Source organism: Struthio camelus, chromosome 10 (genome assembly GCF_040807025.1).
Source record: "Struthio camelus isolate bStrCam1 chromosome 10, bStrCam1.hap1, whole genome shotgun sequence".
Lineage (NCBI taxonomy): Eukaryota > Metazoa > Chordata > Aves > Struthioniformes > Struthionidae > Struthio > Struthio camelus.
In genome coordinates, this window is record NC_090951.1 from 14140073 (window position 1) to 14162572 (window position 22500).

A 22500-nucleotide genomic window follows, 5' to 3' on the forward strand; every position below is an offset into this window, starting at 1 on the left:
TGCATAAATACTCTGCGTATTCTGAAGAAAAGAAAAACTCCAAAATGTAACTAAGGACTCGCTATGAATTGTTTGTTACATACTCGGTGATTCTTCTTTTTTATCTCTTTTTTTTCCCTTAAACTACCTTTACATAAATGGAAAATGAAATTCTATAATTACTGATGCCCTGTCTGGTGGATTAGTTAATTTTTAGGCAAGCTACAGGTTGTATCTAATGCAAATATTATGCAAAATAAATAAATGAATAAAGTTACTAAAACATGATAGACATCATTTTAACAAAACATTTCAACTCTGCTGAATGCTTATGTTCTGTCAGCTGTGTCTTTCTGTGTCTCTTTTCCAGCCCATATTTAAAGTACATACATACCTTCACCCAGGTGAGTAGTTCCCACTGAACAAAAGAGGAGCCACAGTTGCTAAGCACATTTCTTGCCTATGACTACTTGAGTTATCCCAAACATTTTGCACATCCCAAACCATGGCCTGCTTTTCCCAGCTCAATTTTTTTTATTTCTGAGGATTTTTCATTGTTGTTCAGTGTTCAGAAATCTTAATCTTTAGAGAAATTAACTAAGATAAAGAATGAAAAAAGAAAGAAGAGCAAGTACAAATTTAAATGAGCTCAAATGCCTTGTGCCTAAGCACAAAGTACGAAATACAAAGTATGGAAAAGCAGTCTCCTGGTAAAGATGAAAGATCCTGAGTTATGTAACTGGAAAACAGAGAACTGACACTTAGCAGCAGAAACAAGGTGGATAAATCTGGCTGGTCCACCTACAGTTTTCTTTCTGAAAGCACTAATAAAGTGGAGAGGGGTTATTTTTTAAGCAGCCCTTGGAGTGTTCCAGCTCACTACTGTCAGCTTCAGATCTCAAATGTAATTTGATTTATAATTACATTTTAAAAACTAGCATTAAAATAACATTAGAGGGGTCATAATCTGAACTTTTTAATAGTTAGGCACGTAGTGTAAATTTTGAAATGCATCTCCAACATGATTCATCTGGAACATATTCTGCCTGAAATTCTTTCTTCCAACCACTTAAGTACTCTGCTGAAAGTTGGTTTACCAAGCAGCTATCGTAGAACCCTGTGTTTCGATTTTGTTCTCAAATGCAGACCGATTGAAAGGTACTGCCAGACATTAGTCAGTCAAAGTCTATTATCGCATTATAGTCAGGTCCATGTCTGTAAACACTAATTGGTGAGTACATGCTCAGGAATCTAGGATTAGGCCTCTACATTTAACACAAGGTCATCAGGTTCCTTGTAAAACCAAACTGGCTCCATTGCTCCTGAATTCTAGTGTGGCTTTAATTTTTTTAGCCTTTGTGATAACAAATTGGCTTAGGAAAGTTGACTTACAGAAACTACTCAAATAGGTAAAATCATGCCTGTGCCAGCCAAAACACATGTATGATGAAAAAAACATTGGTCCCAACAACTGTTAATACATGGGTCAGCTGAGTCACAGACAACTAACTAGTGTACAATGAACTTTGCAGTATTGTGCCTGTAGCTGCAAGCCTGTCAACTCTTGAACACAAGGCAAGGCTCAGATGGACAGAGGCTTGCTGAAAAAACTGCCTTGTACTCTAGTCCGATCTTCTGATAAAAAAACTTCCCAACTAATCAGTTCCGCACTGGTGCCTAACTACAACTTTAGAGGCAAAAGACACATAAGCAATTCAGTTTCTGAACAACAGTGCTGAAGTAAATGATCTAGTAAAAAAAAATGGCTGTGCCTTAAAACCAAGTTTGAAATTTTACAGGCTCTTACTCCGTAATTTGTACTTGAGCCTTCTGTTATTTTTAAACAAATCTAATTTCTTACAGCTGTGAAATTTACATTTTAAGAGTGTCTAGTGGCCATGTGCATTAATTACTTTATTGTAATATTTTAATGAGTTTGGGGTTCAACTCTGGAAGAATCCTGCTGAATCCTTGTTTCCCCACAGAATTACACTAGAACCTGATCCAATCAAAACTTCACGCACCCAGATCCAAACGCCGATGGACTTGCATGTTAGTTTCAGTTGTTTTGTAAAGCCCCTGAACTTTAAAACTGGCTCCAAATTTTAGAACTTCTCACCAAACTAGACCTATCCCGAGTTAGGAGCAGAACTAGACTTTTTAAAAGTTTGTACTTAGAACTGAACTTCATGGCTGACCCTGTTCTCAATGGAAACATTCAGCCAAATGCAAAATTTTCAGTTATGACAGATAACATTCAGATCAATGTAGCTCTTAATGACATTCATGCAACACTGCAAACACTTCTATGTTAGCACTTATGATATGAGAACGTTTAGGGCCCAAAGATTAAACACTCAGAGAGCACCTACATTCACCAGACAGAACAGTTGAAAAGCTTTAAATATATATACTTCTGCCATAGTATTCCCTCTATGAATTTTGGCAGTTTGTGTTGTCACTAAACGATTTCTTCTTCATCTGTGAGTGGATGCATAAATAACTGTGAGCTAGCCAAGTCTAACATGAACAGAGGTGAGAAAGGCATCACTGGTAAATGGCTATTTGAGCATAAGCATTATGAGTTTTAAGGGGGAAGGATTTGGGAGATGGTATGTAAAATGAGACTGTTTTTTCAGGCTGTTCTTAGCCAGGACTTAGTTTCTGGGCTTGCAGTTTTCCAGGTATAACAACTCATCTTGAGGACTGAGCCAGAAACCTCCTGACCACTGAAGGTCTCTGCAATTTGAACTGAAGTGATAAACCTCTTTGAAGCATCTAAATGCACTTTAGTTCTCTATAAATAAGCTAAGGATGCAAATATGTAACACACTGAACAACAGGTTGAAGTGCAAATACAAATAAATATAGGAAAAGTGCAATGGTCTGTTTGCTTTACTTGTCTGCCAACAGTAAGAGATTCATCAGTTGTCAAGTGCAACCACACATACTCCCACAAACACAGCAGTGTTTGGAAATCTGACCATTTATGTCCAGAACTCTCACCCCTCTTTGCTAGGGGTGAGGATCTAGAAATCTAGAATCATAGCTTCAATGAACTACTCAGCTTTTAAAAAAGAGTATTTTTAAACCACTTACAATAAGAGCAACAGTTATTATTCAGTACATGCCTTTTATCAGATTGAAGATAAACTTTATTATAACTGGTGGAGATGGTATCAATGATTTGTGGTCTATGAGAATTCTGTAATGAGAAATGGTAATCTGTCTTGGGGCAAACAATATTGTTCTGTTTACTATGCAATTAACAATATTAAGTCAGATTCTATAACTGATAGCTGAAAATAGGGGTGGTAGGAAGAAACTGGAAGCACTGGAAACTTTCACAGGACAATTATCTGAGGAACTATAAATTATTTATGGCCTGACATTCTCTCTCTTACTCACAAAAACGTTCCTCACTGCTCCGAAGATGTTCACTGCAAAAGTATTCAGATTGCAAGCAGTGTGAGGCAAAGCCAGAATCTCTCCTTGTCACAATTACTGAACATAGAAGAACTGCATAGTAATTTCATTATCAGAAGAGCAGCAATAAAATCAGAAATAGAAAACCCCCAATTTTACCTTGGAAAAGGTATGGTAATGAACTAGCAAGTGTGACAAAAAGGGACACAAGAGCAGCTTTCTGCATGCTCTCACTTTTAGTGTAAAATAAAGGCAGAGTACTTCCCCTGCTTGGAACTTCTCAGCTTTTATAGACTGAGTTCCATACCTTTGATTTTTGAAAATGATTGAAACACTGTACTTCTTGTTTACTCTTAACTCAGCCTTAAGCAACTGCCATATGGAGCTGCAAACACTACAGACATAACAGAAATGGTCCTTAACTAACGGTCAGAGTAAATTGTATTGGGAGTCAAGTGGGGCCACTTTCAAGTAGCTGTTTAAGACACGGGATGACCGATAATGGAGTTTCACTGTAAAACAATGCAATTTTTACTTTACATTATGAAATACAGAACTGTAAATACAATTGACCACAAAAATCTCACTGACTTTTTCCAGTCTATTCCTTAACTGTATACATGCAGTCCAGCCCTTTTAGCTCCGATTCCACAGTGGTAATAATTTTGTGGTTATCTCAATAGGAACTGAGGCAGAGCTATGGCACAGAGTTTTCTCAGCGACCAAGGAAGACCTATAAATTGTTATAGTCTTTCTTGCTAAATCAATCTTTAAAAAAAATAAATCAAACTATTGCATTCTTAAACTAGCTAATTCCATGTGCAGCTCTCCAGAAACGTGGTGCTCCATGGAGAGCACCATTGCACCCAGCAGGCAGAAGCCACATTTAAGACAGCATGACACACCAGTGCTCTGGCAACCAGGATGCTACAAGAAGCGGCTGCTTCTGACAGCCTCAGAGACCCTCTCCTGCACCTCTAGCCCTTAAGAACTGGTGCCTTAAATCTCCATATACCATTGAATAATAACGTCTGGCTGATCCAGAGGGGTAGCGGCTTATTCTACCTTTGTTCTCTGCCTTCTTTAAGACGAGCAATGAATGACACCACAGCAGGCATAACCCTACAAGCACAAAAGCTAACAAAACTGTAGGATGTTTTAAGGAATGATGTAAAGCTTAACAAAAAGGGTATTCATACACATAATCTGTATATAAAACCCAATGCTACATAGAAGGGCTCTCAAATTCTCTTTACTTTCTTGAAGAGTACAACACAAAAGCAGCATCAAATGATGCAGGAGTGACATGCTTAAAGTTCATAAAAATACAAAGAGTTTTAATAAAGTGTGCAGTTAATTTGGGGGTTTCATTTGCACAAGATGATACTGAATCAAAGAATTTCACAGCAATAAAACAAACACATACAGTAAAATTATACAGGAGGAAAAAATGATAGAGTATAAAATTTCATGTTCCAGCACATAACATACCAGTGATTGGTGGAAGCTAGGCAGAAACTTCTGCTTTAAAAAATACCTTGTTTTGGGGAAAAACACTCCATAATTGGTATTTACAGGAATTAATTCCTCTTTCTCTAGAGGTCCTAGATTCGGTCATTAGTCATTGCTATCACTCAAAATTTACTCCCAAATTAAGAACTTCTGCCCACAGTAACAAACAGGTATAATAATGTTCTCCAGGGAGCAATTTTTTCTTTCAGTAATTAGCCTACTTAAATATTTTAATGGAACTACTGACGTACAATAGCACAAAAGGTCATCTGACCATAATATAAAACGAGAGATGGGATTCCTAAAAACTTTTGTATGAAGGAGGTCTAGGATTTGCAAAACCTATCAAGCAGACAGCTCTAAAACTATTTTTAAAGGTCATAAATTAGGTACTCTCTTAAATGTAATTCAATCATCCACTGTTATAGTTGCTTGATTCTATTAGTCGTCCTATGCGTTTTAAAAAACAGAACTCCATTAACATTATTCACTTATAGTTTCCCTCTATAAGTGGATATTCTGCTCAACAGGCTTTAAATAGTTTTTTTTTTAACTGAAATTGCTATTAAGCATACTTTTACTCAAAGGGCAAAGTAGGCATAGGATTATGCTTGTACTTCTTGCAAAGGATACATTTTCAGCAATCAGAACCACATTCCTGTGAAGTAAAAATACTCTATATAAGCCGATTGTTTCTATCCCTCCTAACCTTGCTCAATAAGGAGAATTTTCTGATCTTTTGAGTTACACATAAGTTTTCCAATTTGGCTGAATAAAGGTATCTTATTGGGCAGCTTGATGAGTACATTCTGTGTCTAGAATTCTGACCTTGGGGCGTTCAAGGTGGATCTCAACTATAAGACACTGCTTAGAAAGAAAAAAAAAAAATCAGGATTTATTTTACTTTCTTCATTTAAGGAATGCAATAGACAACTCCTGCTTCTACATACCCTGCTTTAGTGGACCAGTCTAAATATAAACCTTTCTAGAGACACTGCTGTACTTACATAGTCGCAAGTTTTTCAGAGCAATTTGCCTCGCCTGTAGCTAGAGATAGTTCAGCTTCATAGAGGACTATTACAGATCATTCATCTCTGATTTCCTGTTGATTACACTGTGAATAAATGTGTGCCCCCACCTCTCACAATTTAGATGGCTGTACTCTGCATATGATAAAAAATACATGAGTACATGCAGAGAAGCATGGTGCTGGGCCAAACCACACATCCAAGAGCCTATCTCAGAGGATCTTAGCCACCCTGCAACATTGATTCACATGCTGTAACTTTCTGATACCTGAACAGACCCTGACCCTTCATAATAGCTTAGCCTAACAGCACAATCTCCGTACAAAAACATGTATATGTCCAGAGAGCCAAATCTTCCTTCAGGTGGTTACCATATTCTATGTTCATGTCTTACTTCTTAAAATAGGACAGACGGCAGAAATCATACACTACTGTTCTCTTCATTGGCTATGTCAGTCCCAGATAATCAAGTTAGTCACCAGCATATCCTCTTTTCTCAGAGGGAAGGGTTGAATTTCATCTGACCATTCTGCATCAGCTTACACTTGAGGTTCTAATTTTCTTCTGGTCTTAGCCCATTTCTGTATCGCTCTGGCACACACTGGCCTAGTAAGTACATTTATTACCTCAGTAATTCCTCTGGGAGCTGTCTTACTTTCACTTTGTATCTGGACTCACATAAGCATCTCCCCATTTTACTAGGAAACAGTTACTAGCTGCCTGATCGAAGTTTCCTGCTCCATCATGCTGAATCCCATTGCCTCTTATTCTTCAGAAGCAGCCTGACACGTTTCATGCTCCTGCCCAGCTCTTAGGCTGTGGTGTATGAGCCCTGAGCTCAGTAAAGCCCAGGAAGGCACCAAAGGGACACACAGGCATCCCTTTCCCTCTTCTCCTGATTCTGCAGCCTCTTGTCCAACTGGCCTCAAACACAATCACAGGGACTCTAACCCTGCGGTAGCGTACACCAGGTACCAGTGGCACTAAGGACCCTTCTGGGTAACTGGGGTGCCCTGTTCACACTCCTTTTTCATGGTACTGGAACTGGTGCAGAAAAGCACCCTGAAAACCTCCACCACCCACAAATTCCTCGACTCTGGGGTCAATCTCATTACGCTGGGACACAACTTTGTGTCATTTAAACAGTACAGAGCAAACCTACGATATTACAAAAACCGAAATCCCTGCTGTAATTCCTCCAGTTCCTGGCTAATTATCTTACTATAAGAATTGCTTATAGTTTGAATTGCTTATGGGTTTTTTTCTAGAAGTTGGGGGTTGCCACCACAAGTTCCTGTTCCTTCAAGTTCATCTCTACAGAACCCCTCAGTGTAGCAGCCATTAGATAGAGCTGGTACCATCCAGAAATTCCCCAGCCTTCCAAAGTGTTACACAGGAAACTTTGGCCATGAGATTGCATCACAGCCACAGCACAGTCAGATCTTCAGAGGAGGTTAAAAAAAAAAGTGTAATTGCTAGAAAACAGAATTGCATTGATTTACCCCAGCTGAAGATCTGGACCCACCCTAGGGACAAGAAAGATGTTTCAATGCATGGTCTATTTTACTAGAAACCATGCAAAATCTTTCATCCACATGAGCCTGCTATTTTTTGCTTCCATGTAACCAAACAACATTTGTATTCAGCTGCTCAGTTATAAATAAAAAACATTTTTACATGGGTGGATTGGAGTGGCCCTGTTTTTTTTCTTTCGGTTCCCATTATTTTATATATTACACACATGTTCTGTCAGCGAAGCTCACTTTGTTATCTGAAACATCTGTGGTACCCTGCTGTGGAGAAGGCCAACACTGCTGCTGCTGTTGCTGCCTGTCTTTATTAGCCACCGATGTGCTGATGCAGTCCTCCGACAGCATGCAGTGCTCCGGGTAGGCTCCACAAGGCTGGGGCTGCACAGGAGGAACAGTAGGATTCTGTGAACTGACAGCAAGGTCCCGTTGGTTCACAATATGGCAGTTACCATCTACACGATGACATGAAACCAAGGTTTCATATGTGCATTTGTGCCAGCACTAATTTCCATATTTCTAAAGAAACATGTGTGAATCTGTATGTAAACTGAAAGGATAACACTCCTGCAAATAATGTAGATACTCATCAAAATGAAAGGATCTCCTACCTGAGGCTCCCACAAGACCTGGCTTTTGAGGAGTCAGAATATTTCATTTTTTGCCAAGTGAAATGTCATCTGGATTACCCAGATTGATCTCTTTTAGCCTTATTTTCAGATGCTTTTTACAGCCATATTTCTGATATGCTACGCAGTCCCAAGAACTTTCTGGGATCTACAGTTCCTATAAAGATAGATTAATACCTAAGAGATATAAGAAGTATGAGTTTCTCATGGAGACATGGCAAGATCTTAAAAGATCAACTTAAAGATGAAAAATCTGTCTAAATCTCTTAAATGACATTTTTACAGATAAGATATCCAGGTTGCCTGATAAGAGTTGAAGCTATTTCTCTGTATTTTATATATTTACTTTCTGCAACATCAATATCTTAGTAAAATCAGCTTAACCATTTCCTTTCTAAAATGATCAAAAACATCTGATCTTTGTATGGATTTTATACAATGAATGAGTGAAATATATAGTCCATTTAAGAATTTGAGAAATACGACTGTTAAACCACAAAACTTAACAGGAACGTTCGGGGAAGACACAAGAAGAAGTTACAAAAACACATGAACTACCACTCCAGCTGATGGCATCGCTTTTACAGTTCTAATGTTTTAAGAAACTGCTCTCTGCTACAAAGATAACCTAACAAAATATTCCAGGCACTTCCATCCCTTTAAATAAGATTTATCCATGACAAAAAATCTGAGCTGAGCTCTGAGTCCTGTAGGTAAATTCAAACCAGTTTTACGTAGGTTTTCCAGAACTCCCAAGGACTTTAGGCCTAATTCAGAGAATAATTAAGGTATGGAAACATCATGTGATTTCTGTCACAGTTCTTTTTCATGCAAGTCAGTCTGCATGTGTGTTCAATTCAAGATTCAAAATTGAAGACTTATGCGGAGATAATTCTAAAAGAAAATAAAACACAGCTTTTGAAAAACACCCCATTTTCTTAATAAAATAATTGATCATCTAGCCCTAGTAGGAAGTTTTAAAAGTTGCTAGATAACAAAGCGCCAGTAGCAAGCAGCTTGCTGTATCTTTCAGGAGGAAGACCATGATGAGAAGAAAACGAACGCTACAAAGGCATCTCTCCTAACTTCAGCTCCCTTTTGCTTGAAGCATTAGTTACTTTCATACTTGTTTTATTTATATTACATAGCATGAATACCCTCCAAAACCAGCTCAGTTCCGTGCAAACACACAGGAAAGAATCCTCCCATATCTGAACCTCACTTCTCAAGTCCTGACAATAACTTAGATATGATGGCAGAATACCACTGTGCTCCAAAAAATCTTCAGATTAGCCAGCGAACAACCTGGTGTACAGTAGAACAAACTTCCAAACTGTTCTCTAGCCAAATCATTTTTTTACCTGCATTCAACAGTGAACTAATCAGGTAGTCACAGGTTGTCCCTCTGTTCTAAGCATATTCTCAGAGAATATACTTAGAGAAAGGAGATGGCATATGCTTGCTACAGCAGCTGCGTACTAGGAGTCCCTTAGAGATGGTATTTCAAATCTTCTAGAGTCCAGTAAAGTCACAGATGCCTTCCACTACCAGAGAAGTGCAAAGTACCTGAGCAATAGCAAGGATCTGATCTTAAAGTTACAAGATTGTTTTGATTTGGGGGGAATGTGAAAGGAAAGAATAAAATTAATGTATAAGCATAAACAAGCCAAAGACTTGGAAGATGAACTGAAAAAATAATTATCTTTATAAATTTTAACAAACTGCAGACAGATTCATACAGGACAACCTTTCATCTGTCCAGACCTTTCTGTGGGACTTATGCAGAAGACAGTTTCAAGTTAGCAAATTTCTTTATATGAATTTTTTTTCCTAAGATATTTATGGTTAAAAAGGAGTGTAGTGCTATGTTGGAATGGTAGTAACTTGTCTTTTACTCCTTGTGTATGCCACCACCTTTTGTTATTCAGTTTTTTAACATTCATCTGAATATTATATACACACAAAAATTAGCCCGAACATCTTTTTTTTCCTGAAGAAAGTCTGGTGGTCGTTGCTTCACAACTGCAAACAATCCTCTATTGCTATTGAGTGCTACAGTCAGGCTTGTTTCACACTGGAGGTTAGAATCTGATCCTAAGTCCATTAAATCACAGAGTCTTTTTAAAGTTTAATCTTGAAAGGATTTTGGTTGTAAACAAAGGATGCTATACATGGAGGAAAAAGCAACAGAAAACTATGAACTTATGACTCTACATGCAACCCTGAGTTCAAATTTTGTGTGGTATTTAGCAAGAAAATTCTGAGCTTTCAGCAGCGGCGCGCGCACACACCCTGGCACGGGGGCAAAGCAAAATTGAGCGTTGATGCTCACATCCAAAACACACATATGGATTCCATTTTAGTATAGACGTGATTCCTCATGTGCAAAACATGTGCCTGACTGGTTTTCTTTGGCTTTTTAAGATGTGCTTCTTTTTCCTTGGTGGGGGCAGGGAGCAGAGAAGTAAATAAGTAATTTGGGTGGTACTTGAACATACATCATTATCGATGAAGAAAATGGTCTGGGATTCAATGCTAGGTAAGAAGTATGTACTTCAGCTGAAAGTATCTATTTCAGCAACCAACCAAATGCCAACAGTGAGAAACTTAGTGCACACACAGATTCTGCAACACGTTAATCTACCCACTCTGTAACTGCTGGATAGGAGAGGGGAAAAGGGCTCCAGATGCTAATAACTTGGAAGTGGTAATTAGAGGAGTCCACATTACTGCTGTGAGACTCCCATCTTCCCTTGATCGCTAGAAAGAAGATTTTGTCCAGCGGGCCTCCTCCTCTCTTCCTGAGCGTACAGCAGGCTCTATGACCTTAAGCTCCATCTCCGTCTCGCTGAACAGACCAACAGGAGGCGGATTTGGCCCGTAAACTTTTCTCCTTTCCCCAGCACCGGAGGATGACATGTTTCTCACACAGCGCACAGGAAAACGTACACAAGGTTAGAAGGTGACCTAGTAAGGAAGCAGCCCCAGCTTTTAGCTATTTAAGATCAAAATCACCTTCTGCAGTCTCAGTCTGACTGTAACGGAGAACAACAGAGTCTGCTCCCCTTGATTTAAAGGGTAACAAATGCCTTTAAAAGCTCGTTGAGCATGTATAATCTCTGGGACCACAGAGACAAGGTAAGCCTGAAAAGGGTCTCAACATCACATGAGAAAGCAAAAGGAAAACTATTCTAATCGCAAAGAGGGAATGCATTTGTATTATTGCATTTAAATACCACAAGGCTACAATGACAGGCTATAAATGTTTCTGTTGGACTGTAACAAATATTTTCCATTTCAAGTAACAACAATGTTAAGAGAGAGAGATTCAGAATTAATAGGAATTATGGACCCACATCTCAGTACGCTTAGGTGAAAGAACCTCAAATTCACGTATTCTTAAAAGAAAAAAAAGTTAGCTGGCCCTTGGAGCAATCCTCGGATGCATTCACACTGCTGACAGACTGACCAAAAAGTAAGCTTACATTTCCCTGTGACATCCATCTTTATGGCTCTAAGATTCGTGGTTCAGAATCATATAGTAAATTCTTGGCAGCACAAATTTTTTTTTTCCTGCAATTTAACATCAGATACAACACTAAATCTGATCGATGACTCCAAATAATAATAATAGCAATAGTAATTAGGTAGCTCTGTAGTAATGAGAATTAAGGGCCAAATATTTCCCATTTTTACTTTTTCTAATTTAGTATATGATTTCATTAAACCACCATGCGTTACTTAATATTAATAATTTGAAATAAGTGGTGCACTTTAAGATTTACATTTGCAAAACATCAGTATTTTTCTTAGGCTTTCTATTGCTGTCATTGGCTATTGAAACATCAGCTGCTCAATAAAATACCCACAACTGAACAGCAAGGAGACTGCTAACCAGAGCCAAGGTACCTTAGTGGAGCTCAGTCCAGAAGATGAACAATAACTCTTCCATGTTCAGATCCAACCCTACATTTGTTTATTGTATGTAAATCGTTGTAATTCTCTAAAAGCTCCAATGAACCTTGGGAGATAAGTCTTATGGCTGAAAGTAAAGCTGAAAAGTCCTTTTTTCCCTATGCAAAATTCTAAAACAGAAGGACTGTGAATATTGAAAAAAAAACCCCACTGCAAAGTTATTTAGCACAGGTGTTCCCTGTTATTGTGCTACATTTGGAAAGCCCACACATTCAGTGCACCTTCAATTCACACACCCAGCTGCGTGAGGTGGTGGTCTATTGTTAGTTTAGAGGTTTGCAATAAAAAGCATGAATATTGGCAAGCTCAGGAGTATGTTTTTTTTTCTTATGATGTCTCCGTGCATCTCTTTAACTAGTTCTTCTTCCTTTGTTTCTGCTTTTATATTCAGCATATTCAAAAAAGGGTCAGAATAGGTTTTAAAGTGTAATGCCATGCTCAAGCCTTTTGAACAGTAAGGGAAAAACCTCAAAAGGTTCACGCATAAGGGAACAAAGATATAAGGATAGCTTTGAACCTGAGGGGCTCTCTCACTGCAAGCAAGTGCATTGCCAGCATGTCACAGGTGTACACCACATGAGCAAGCGAAAAAATAAAATGCGATTGTGAAGGGTGTGATGCTGACGGGTCCGAGTCCAGAATGCATTAATCCCAGGGTGAATGTGTGCATCTGTTAGATATTTACGTAGTTCCTACTAGTAGTTTGTACAGATATCTAAGCAGGTGAACGTCAACAGCTTTGAAACCATATGCTGAAGGGAGACTGTCAGCTGGAATGAGAAGGCTATCAGGCAATATGGGTCTGACAAGGGAGGGGGGACATCTACAGATTATAACTCTGCCCTGGCTAGTCAGGACTCCTGGGTCCTGTGTCAGGCTCCTGCTGATTTAGTTCTGTGATAACAGGGCAAAGAATTGAATCTCTCTTTCCCTCCATTTCCCCATCCCTGAATGAGAGATGCTCAGTAAAATTACAGAATGACAGTTTTCTTTCATTTCTAATTTTTGGTGTTTGAAAAATTTTTGTGGCTCTTTTTTTTTTTTTTATTCCAAAGGTTTGTATAAAACACTGTTGTGTTGAAACAACTATTTTTGGATGCTGACTTTAGTTTGTTAGAAGAGCACGGAGTAAAGATCTCTGTCTGTCTCCTACTAGTCACAAAAACAGCCTACAATCGAGGAGACCCAAATCTAAGTCCTGTTCCTTTGTCTGATTTTATTTTTGGTTTTATATTTTAACTCTGAGTCACTCGGACTCAGCAATGTCATGAATCTGAACTTGGGTCATCCTATTTCCCAGGGCAGTCTCCTAATCACCAGATTGTACACCTGGTACACACCTGACGTACACAGAAATGCAGATGAATCTCATATAGTTTCAGAAAAAAACAGCTTTAAGAAAAAATGTACTTTGAAAAAGTGAAATTTTGTCTAAAATGTTTACTTTCTCCACTAAATATCCTCAGCAAGGAACTGTGAGAATCCATTTATCTTTGAATGAATTTATAAAACATGCTGAGAGGTCTCCGGCTGAAATGTGTGAATTTTTCATGATTCGCACAGAGTATTAGAACCCAAAAACTGGCAGTTTACACACCACTTTAACCTAGACCACTCAGTTTCTGCTACCACGCATGACTTTTAGGAAATTAAAGGAAAACTGTTTTCACATCAACTGCTGAGTTTCTAAAGGAGGTCTATGTTAGGAAAAATTTATTTCAAATTAAAATTTTCTGTAAAATGGAGAAAACAGATCTCTCAAATCCCTCCACTTCACATAGCCTAGCAACTACTTTCAGCCCTCGATGGTTCAAGTTGCTCTCAAAGGTAAGGGAATCAAAAACCAGCTTTAGAGTCTTACAAGATCCTATTTCTAGAGGACTAATTCCACCTTTGAAAATCTTTGTGTGACTAACGAAGTCATCAAGAGCTGCAGTTTCATTTTGTCCTGAATGGTGCGTATATATACAGTGCAGGAGAGAGATGTCTCTCCCCCTTGTTGGCAGAACTAAGGTATTATAGCTTCACTGAAAAGGGTTTAGGGAGGACCCACCTGTAGTATATGGGACTTGCAGTTTAGCATTGCCCAAACTCTGCTCCCAAACTCTCGTCATCAGTAGTAAACTCCACAGATTTCAACAGATAAACTGAGATCACTGCTAAGTACTTCTGAAAAATCTAATCACACCTACAAAACTCTCCTCCCCATACTCTTTGTATGTTTACCTTTTACATCATCAAAATGCATACTCTGTAGAAGCTCTTTTCCATTTATTTCCTCCATATTTCCTTCCCAATAAGGTATTACTCATACCCTACTCCTTCACAATATAATTAGCCTGTTCTAATCTCTGGAAATAAACCGTTTGCCTCTTCTTTTGCCCCAACCCTTGAGAACCTCTTGCAAGGGCCCTTCTGCAGCCTACCACTCCGCGGCGTGGGGAAAGACACACCATAGCCACTCCGCAGTCGATACCAGAGAGAGTACGATCTTGCTTATCTTTTATTGTACTGCTTTATCTCAATGAACCACAACGTTAATAAAGAAAGTGCATACATAAATGCAGCTACTCTAGTATACCAGAGACCTGCCACCTTCAGTGTTTTGGCTCCTTTGAGGCCCCCAGTAGGGCTCCTGTATGCCAGGCACCTGGTCAGGCCCCGGCAAATCCACGTCTAGCCTTACACTGCTACAGCTCCACTGGGACAGCAAAGTCAGGAATGACGTCTTCAGAGTGCATTACGAAATACTGAGGCTGGGGGGGGGGGGGGGGCGTGGGGGGGGTGCACTGTATGGTATCTGTAAAATATGCCCAAATGCTCTCAGGAGCAGAGCTCAACAAGTTTGATTAAAATTGAGTAAAATCAGTCTCTCATCCTTCTGTTTAAAAAATGAGAATTCATTTATTCAGCTTAATTCAAAGATTAAATATGATTAAAATTTCTATAAGATGTCTAGCTTTTCTAAAATAAACTGCTGTGGCCATCAAAATATTGATAGTCATTGGTAAATTACTTCTGGTGTTTAATCAATGTTATTTTTTTATCATCCAATTTTTTTTTCTAGTCAGCTTCTAACACTAAACTACATTTCATCAAGGTTGGTAAAATGTTTAGAAAGGAACAGATGTCAGAATATGGGGATTGCCAATAACACTGATGGAAGCCAGTAATTTCTTTCCTGTCCAAAGGCAAAAGAATGAAGAATAATCTAGACTGTATACAATAATACAAGATTTACTACAACATTAATGGCTATAAAAAGTAAAAGTATACAAAAGCTATCTTCATTTTTTCAAGCCATCACTAAGGGCAGTGTTTTTCAATTTGAGACAATTTTTACTGGAAAATGAAAGGTCTATGTATTCTTAAACCTTTAAATATCCATAAAATACAGCTGAAGACACAGACTAGCATTAGTTGCTTCCAAATATACTTGTATATTAGTCTATTGTGCAAGTTAATAATTTTGCCAAATCTCAAAAAACATGGATGCAATCTTTCCTTTAAGAAAGCTGCTCAGCTTGTTATTTACAGATTGTAACATTTACATAAGAGTTTGGTTTAACAAGAGATATAAATATAGATAAAACCCTTAGGACTTCATTCTTTAAACTGCCCTCTAAAAATCTGCCCTACAATTTGCACACTGAATTTTGTGCAGACTATTCTTGGAAGCCTTTTGTGAATTAGGGAGAACTGACTCGAAACAGGGGCTGGTTAATCACAATTTTGCAAATTGTACGTAGCAATCATCCTCACATTGTGAAATTCAGATCTATAAAATGCTGATGTTTTAAAGCTGAAAAATAAATAAGCTAAGTAGGACTACTTTGCTAAGGAAAAAAAATTAAGAGTGTAAGACCCCTTGCAAATAAATCCTTAAAATAAAAATAATTAAAATAAAAGAAGTAGCATCATGACTAAGTACAGTGCCTCTTCCTTCCCGATCCAACTACAAGCCCACCCTGGAAAAAATTCTACTACTTTGGTGTTCCAGACTGCCCAGTCTAATACAAATACTCACCTGACTATCGGGCAAATTCCTTCACTCCCAAGAATAAATCTGTGGGAGGTTTAGTATTTTAGAAGGCTTCTGCATATTTGTCTACAATCTGGGAAAACCCTCCAACGGGGGAAAGATTGCAACCTTCGCTCTTTCATGTGTCTATCGCTGACTCATCTGTCCACCCAATCTAAGCTGGTTTGATTATCTATCAGGCCTGACACTTAAGCAAGCAATATGGAGCATAAAAAACTTTTTGATTCACGTTGAATCAAAACACTTGAAAATAATAGCAGCAACTAAATAATTTGAGGGAGAAGAAGCAGAATTTATCTGGAAAATAGGATGGTCTCAAAGACGACATTTTTTGTTCTGTTCTCAAGCTGCAGCTACTATAACATCATCAGCATTTAGAACAAAGCTGACTCAAGATTCTTTGTTTCCAAACAGGTTTTGCAACTCCCAGCACTTAGTATAAAGGAAGGTCTCATTCTATTTATTTTGCTTTATCTGTTGCAGAAAGACCTTGCCAAACGGTCTGTTTTGAGCATACAAGGATATGTTGAAATTCATGTAAAATATTTTCAGTTATCAATGTAAGTATAATGACAAGAACTTCCCACTGGAGCTCAGAAGTAACAAAGTGTGCGTGGATTGCCCTCCTGCCATTCCAAGCCCCCTCACTATGGACACAAGTTACAAACAGTGGAAACTCTGTTTTCACGATGTTGATCTTCCCAAAGGTCAGGTTCCTTACCTCAAACATTCCAACAGTTGCTTAGACTGCAGTTCAGGAATTTTGTGTAACATTGCTTCTAGAAAGCAAATATTTATATTAGTAAATACTATTAAAGCATTACTGTTATGCAGGTATTCTCATTAGTAAACTGCTAAATATGAGAAACAGAACTTTAAACTGAAAGGAAGGAAACATGTTATATTTGTATATTAAACAAACTCTACCATGTTACTTGACCGTGTTAAATGTTGTATCAAAGGCTGTAAGTTCAACCATTAACTCTTTTCTTATGGGATTTAATATTTTTGTAGTTAATACAAATCCAAGATTCATGCCTTTGATACAGAAGGCAAGCAGAGGCAGAAAGGCCTACAAAGAACCGGACAAATTTGTACCACGACGATTTTGTAAAAACAGTGGTGAGAAGAAAAAAGCCTCTCTCTACCACAGAGTGGGGTGCAATAAGGGAATTCCCTTGGAACAGGGGAGGCTCACGTTCAGGTCTGGCTCTGAAGAAGGCAGATCAGGGGTTTAGCTTCACACTTCGTAAGGGAGTATCCTGAGCACCAGACTATATGCTATTCTAACAGAACAATTCATTCACTCACTCCTTTTGAAGCTCATTCTCTTTTTTTTTCTCCTTAATCAGAGCAGACATTTAACATAACAGCTTCGTTATCACAAGTGAATGCCACAAGGACTGAGTTCTAGGATCTCTCTCAAAATACACATATTATTTATTTAAATAGAGCAGCCTGAATAATCTTGGCCAATCACTACACGAAACAGAACTTTCTAATGTCTGCAAAATTTACAGGATAAAAAGAAAACTCTCCTTTAACCTCTGTCCCATGACTCAGATTGGTATATGAGATGTTACAGAGGTAGAGTTGAGCATCTTCCTTCATTTGCTCTGCTTCTAAGCACAAATCACCTTGGAGGCCAAGACGAGGTCAAGAGCAGCTTCTATATTATTCATTAACTCAAACATGGCATACTTGTGAAAGCCATACAGAGGATCTCTCTTTAGATAAGGGAACATGAGACACTGAAAGCACATAAAGCCTGCAAGCGAGAAGACATCTTCCATGAATGTGATCTAGATTACACAACATCTCCAGCAAAACTTCAGAAGAGTCTTGCTTGCTATTTTGAAGACGACAACCTGCCAGTAAGCCTAGATGTACTAACTCAGAGTTTCAAACACACATTTCAGTATACTTTTGAGTTTGAACACAGGACAGTAAAATGACCCAATCATTATACACAAAATAATCCTAAATATCACCTTAGCCCTTTCACTCATTTGAGAGGTGTTGGCAACACCGAACTTGCCAAGTACTGTGTACTTTAGAAGTAAAATTCACAAGACTGGGTACCCTTTTTATTCTTTAATAAATTTCAAATTAATGAAGTAGAAGCAAGAAAATAACTTATTTTATCAGTTTGTTAAACCTACATTGTATCAGTAACTAGTCCAACGCTTTACATTTATGTTTTAGTTACCTCCCTCAATGTTATACTGGAGAATTTTGTCCTACTCCTCAGCTTTTGTTCGTGATCTGAGGGGATCCTATTTTCTATTTGTTATTCTGTTTTAGGCCAAGAGGCTTCAGAAATAAAAAAATTATCTGGATTCCTAGTTCACAGCATTTAAAAAACGTGGTCCAAACAGGACCCCAGCACTGGATGATTCACAAGAAAAAAGCACTGGGATTTCCAGCAATTCTCAGCACTGTCTCCAAAACAGCAGTCAGTGCAAGTAGGCCACAGTGCATGTGATGAATGTATAGCTGCTCTGCAATAATTGATTCTGCATGTTGACCCAGACATCGGGATGTTTACTGTCTGAATATGACCACTTGACTTCATGCAAAGCTGTACAAACCTAAAATAGCTCATGATATGGCAGCTTTCTGGCAGATACATCAAGTACTTCCTCGTAACATTACTGGTTTAGAAGATAACTTCATGGCTCCAACAAACCATTCAAACTGATGGGGCAACACAAGCCAACATGAGGGCACACAAGCCAGGGAGAGTCTTGGGCAGTGTTAGGTATCTACTTGGCACTTGAGGAAACTAGACCTGCATAGGCAGCCATCTCAGAAATAGAGCAGAATGCTGTTTTAAAGTCCTCTATTTTATTTTTTCTTATTACTTAAAAGAAATATTTTGGAATTATAAGAGTTGTCTGCTCAAGGCTGATCACAGGTTCTCAGTAGGGAAATCTGCAAACACCAAACTCTTGCCAGATGCTGCTGCCCATGATTCAGTCCAAGAACTTCACAATGCTATGTCGGAAGGTGATGGGACACAAACCCTGACTCAGTGAGCTGCAGGGACTCAGATACTGCTAACTTTAAAAACGAAATACACAAAACCTTAGAAAATCTACAAATCAGAATCTGGATATTTTAAAATATCCCAGAGCTTTCATTTAGGCTCATCTCTAATGCAAATTAATATTAATTATTTAGTATATATTTAGCAATAAGCTGGTTAAAGGTTGCAGGTAGCATTAGGTCATTTCAAATAATAATGGTCTGGCTGTGCTATCCTTACTTGTGCTGAATACTGCTTTATTCCGTGAACGATTCTATCAAAGTCAAATGAGCTTGACCACTTTCTCTAACGAAGGAAGAGTGTGGAGAGGCACTAGAGAGGCAGCCAGGATGGTCTGATTCTCAGGGCTGCCCAGCACAACGGAGGTGCTAATGAAACAATCCCTGACACAAGTTCTTTAGTGAATCATGCACCGCTATGAGGCTGCTGCAGCAGGTCTCCATTTCATCTACACCTCTCCCTGGCCTCAACACACTCCTTCCCAAGTCACCTCTCCTACACTCTTTTATATTTATCAACTCCGAGGGAGCTACAGGTCCTGGCTCAGACATGTGAGGATTTGCTTTACATCATGAATTTTCTTCTACTGTCATCTACTGCTAGATTACGATCCTTTGGGACTACTGTAGGTAGATGCAAAAGAGTGGAAAAGGCTTGAAAGTCTGGCTCGCTGTCAACATTCATAAAATATTTCTTTAGCTATATCCGTAAGGGTGTGTGATCTTTCCCTCAAAATTGCAGGATCCTGCAAGAAACCTGGAGGGATTAGGCCATATTGAGCCATGTTGAAAAGTATAACGGAAGTGAACTTTAATTTAGATGGATATGAAATAACACCTTCCAGCAAAAACAATAAAGATTATCATACATGATCGTGCCTTCCAAACTTAAAAAAGCTTTAATATTTTCAAATAGTACACAGAGAAGCACAGTAAGACTAATGAAATCTGTTTTCTTCATTGTGCCCAGTATCTCTCAGGACACGTAACACTTTTTTTAAAAAATTCCACTCATATATGTGAAACTATCTTCTGCTTTAGATGAACACATGGAGCTATTCAATACCAATTGCAGCTGTGTGTGCTAACTTGGGTCATTTTAAACTTGTTTTGGGTAACTTCACCTGTGTACCAACAATTTTTAGGAAATCAAATCAATAGTCTTTGTGCCTAGAAATCTACAACTACAAGTGTGTGCTGCACATAAAAATTTGAGTAGACACTCATCATTTATTTAGTTCCTTTTGAGGGGAAGGAGAAAGATGCACAGTACTTTCACTATCTGTCACTAAGTGTTTTTTGTCAAATTTTGACTCTACCACCATTCTACAGTGACAGACATTAGGTATGACATTTTTTGACACAATGTCAATAGTGACATCAGTAATATTTGACACAAGGCACATTGGGGTTATTTGACACAGACAATTGGATAGCTCAGGGCATTAGAGATACAATGCATAAAGAGTTTTACCTTCAAGTCACCAGTGAATATCTATCCCAGTGTTTTATAACTGTTACCAACGGATGGCTCCTCAGAGCCTTATACAGAAGGAGTTTGGGTGTATTGAACAGATGTCCAGAAAACAAAAATCAACACAATAAATTACATTAATCTGTGCCCTATGTTGAAACACCATGGACTGAATAGCCAGCGACAAAGCTATTCTTTTACTGCTATCTGTAATTCCTTTTAAAAATGCTTGAATCCCAAAGGAGACATAGGAGGATCAAATGAGTCAGAGAGCACTACAGCTGTAGTCTCCTTCTGAATAAGATTTCTGTCTCAACAGCTTTCAGTCCCATGGCTTTCATTAACAGTTAAATAAGCTTATGGGAAAATACAAATGTGAAATTTTACTTTCAGTGATGTATTTTCTAAATATTTCACAATAGGCTAATATACAGGACCAGCAAATGCTGAACAGTAACCAAATGAATTACGTATATGATCATTCCAGAATTTCCTAGAATGCTACATTTCTAATTAATTAAAACACTTCTAGCTAGATCCAATACTGCACTCATTTAGGAGCTGAGTCTTGCAGTACCTGTTAGGCACTTGGCTGAGACCCTGAAACCTGCCTCAGGCCCCAAGACCCCTTACACAAAACCTGGAAACCCTAGACATTTGCATGGAGAGACATTAGTGCTGGGGACATAGGAAGCTGCAAGAAGGACAGCTGCCTGAACAGGATACCTAGGTGCTTAGAGTTTTTTTTATATTAATAAGCATTGCACCCAAAGAGTTAGGAATCTAAACTCCTCCAAGTCTCTGTATAGCGTATGAGCCCTCTTTTGGATCAGACATTTTACATTTGTGTCTTATTTCAAGGTTATACTCACATCCAAATAGCATCAGCGCATGCAATTTCACACAAATAGGACTTACCTATTAATACGTATTTTTTAAAGTTCAGAGCTAGGCGCTTTCTTAAGAGATTTTTTTTTCTTTTTAAATAAACGCAAATACCAAATCAGGGTTAATCCATCTGCAAAATCTGCCCTTTTTTTCCTACGTTGCATTAATTTTGGAAAGAAGATCCACATTAGCCTGTTTGTCACAGGAAGTCATCAATATGATCATCTGTTAGACTGGAGGACAGTGTTCAATCAATATCTAGAACCAATACTTGGGCTACCTTCAGATTCCCTGGAATACACTTTATTTAAAATAGACTATTCTAATTCTCAGATGCTTTCATTGTTCAGCAAATTGCAGTTTCCCTAAAAAGGCCATCCTAGCTGGGAAGCTAAATACATGAAGCATGTTCACTGTTGCTCAAGAAATTATCCCATATTGTTACGTATGATAGGAAAAAAGGCAAAGTGCATTTTGTTAATCATGTATTTGGACCTCTGGCATACTGCAACACAATGCTCATTTGGTCTCAGTGTTCAAAATTTCCCCTCTGCAAAGCACATAGGTGCTAAACCATAATATAGCCTCTTCCTACAACTTCATTTGAAAAAACAGGTATATGATCAAGCTTCACTTTTACCAAAAAACTTCATATCACAAGGTATACTGAATGCTTTCCTGGTCCAAAATTTTGGGGAAGCATTGTTCTAAACAACAGTTTATCATATAAACAGATCATAAACTTATCCCTCTCATGAAAATAATTCCAGCATGAACAGCCATTACATTTCTATTCACATATCTTGACCCAAATAAAAACACCCATCTCCTTGTTGGACAACCCACTTTTGTTAGCAGAGGTCTGTGTTGTTTCTGCAGCCCTTATCTAATGTAATCTCTTATCTCCACTCTGAGTGGAGTTAGAGCCTCTTTTTGGGGTGGTAATAATTGAAGAAGTCACACATCCTTT

At 38.3% G+C, this 22500-nt stretch overlaps 1 protein-coding gene across 19 annotated transcripts in view; it reads right to left on the reverse strand.

Moving 5' to 3' along the window:
* ZNF536 (zinc finger protein 536) overlaps positions 1 to 22500 on the reverse strand; it is a 358374-nt gene that overhangs the window by 255267 nt on the left and 80607 nt on the right. The gene's annotated exons all lie outside the window — the stretch shown is intronic.